General features: G+C 43.7%; 2 protein-coding genes across 2 annotated transcripts in view; one reads left to right on the top strand and one right to left on the bottom strand.

Moving 5' to 3' along the window:
- serpinh1a (serpin peptidase inhibitor, clade H (heat shock protein 47), member 1a) overlaps positions 1-996 on the bottom strand; it is a 12,871-nt gene extending 11,875 nt beyond the window's left edge. Inside the window, exon 1 of the mRNA XM_014021139.1 lies at positions 843-996. The gene's annotated coding sequence lies outside the window, so the exon portion shown is untranslated. The remainder of the gene's footprint in view (positions 1-842) is intronic.
- gdpd5a (glycerophosphodiester phosphodiesterase domain containing 5a) overlaps positions 1-1,672 on the top strand; it is a gene marked incomplete in the record, with an annotated part of 94,726 nt that overhangs the window by 10,141 nt on the left and 82,913 nt on the right.

Here is a 1,672-nt window from a genome sequence, read left to right as displayed (position 1 = left end):
GTTCACAAATCTGTCTAAATCTGTGTTAGGGGGCACTTCCTCTTTGCAGAGATAATCCGTCCCACCTGGCAGGTGTGGCATATCAAGATGCTGGTTAGACAGCATGATTATTGCACAGGTATGCCTTAAGATGGCCACAATAAAAGGCCAGTGTTTTGATAACTTCCTGTCTCAAGTTATGACTGAATTTGTATTCATATTGATTTTTATCCATCTTTTTACAGGCTGGTTAGGGATGTTTTGACTGAGCCAAATTGTTACACGTCTCTCCTCATGTTGTGCAGCTAGCACCTTCCTTTCTCAAGTTATGACTAAAATTAATCTCTGTGTTTACAAAATATAAGTGCTTCCTGCCTGATTCGACCAAGCTGCCCACCAGCTTCTTCAAACCTCACCAACTGGGCCAACTATGGCCACAAATGTCAAACAGACCAATCGTGTCTTGGTCCATTTCCTCCCACGAAGTAAGAAATTCCTCCTTAGTGACTGCAGAGACCCCCTTCTCAGGTTTAGAGCTTCTAGTTTATCTTTTAAGATCTGCGATCAAACTAAAGTTATGAAAAGAGTTCAGACCAGGAAACAACACACTAACTGGCATGACAGGAAGTGGGCRACGTGCATTCCCTCAAAGAAGTACCAGGCCTTTAATTTTGTCAGACTTTAACATGTTTCAGAAAATAAAAAATGTTAGCTCAGTGTAGCTCAGCTCAACAACGGGAAGTTAAACAGATGTGTTATCTTTAGTTACATGCCTGGACAGTTCTCAGCTCTGAATGGAACCCATGACCCCCCCCCCACACACACACACACACACACACACACACACTTCACAGTCCCCCTACCTGTTTCAGGGTTCACCAGGGTTCTCTGGCTGGTTCAGAAGTTAGTTGTTGAGTTGAGTGCAGATTCTGCAGCACTTCTGTATCAGATGGCAGAGGACAGAAGTTTCCTTCGCTCCCACTGCATGAAAATCTCTGCCATGGGATCTTGTTTCTGGGCCAGTCCCACCCAGATGGAGCAGTGGGACCCTCCAGGTCCTAAAGCCTGAAACTGGGTTTCAGAGAGTCCTGGGCAGAGAAGGCCCTGGCTGCTGCCTGCTTCCATCAGTGACTCATCATTACAGTAGCTAAAACAAYAAAAAGTTTCCACTCAGGGCTTCATTCGGTTTAAAAATATTTTTTATGCTTTTATTTTGCACATATTGTTTTCATTAATCTCAGATCTTTAGTCTTCTTGTCTAACACACAGCACAGTTTCTGTTCCTGCTCAGTCCTGCAGAGCCTGCATATATGAATCAAAGTAAATTCTAGTTTGTTTCTGTAAATTTATTATGTAGAGCTGTGTGTGGTTGTCTGGTATATTCAAAGTTGTTACATGAAGTTACACTTCCTGGATACACTGTTGCAGGCATGTCCCACTGGGACGAAATCCCGGGTCAGATCCAGAACTTGCTGGAGGTTTTTATATTTCCTCTCTGGCTTTGGGACACCTTCAGATCCTCCAGGAGGAGCTAATGTTGGCCGGGTCTCCCTCCTGGACCTGTTGCTCCAGCAATTTGTTCACAGATAAGTGGAGACAATTTGGGCCTCATGCAAGAACATGTTTGTATTTTTATCCTAAATTTCTCTTACTTTTGTTCGTACAAAGGGTTCGTACGAACATGTCACGTCAG

This window comes from Austrofundulus limnaeus, unplaced genomic scaffold (genome assembly GCF_001266775.1).
Source record: "Austrofundulus limnaeus strain Quisiro unplaced genomic scaffold, Austrofundulus_limnaeus-1.0 Scaffold279, whole genome shotgun sequence".
In the NCBI taxonomy this organism is placed as follows: domain Eukaryota; kingdom Metazoa; phylum Chordata; class Actinopteri; order Cyprinodontiformes; family Rivulidae; genus Austrofundulus; species Austrofundulus limnaeus.
This window is presented reverse-complemented; position numbering and strand designations above follow the sequence as displayed.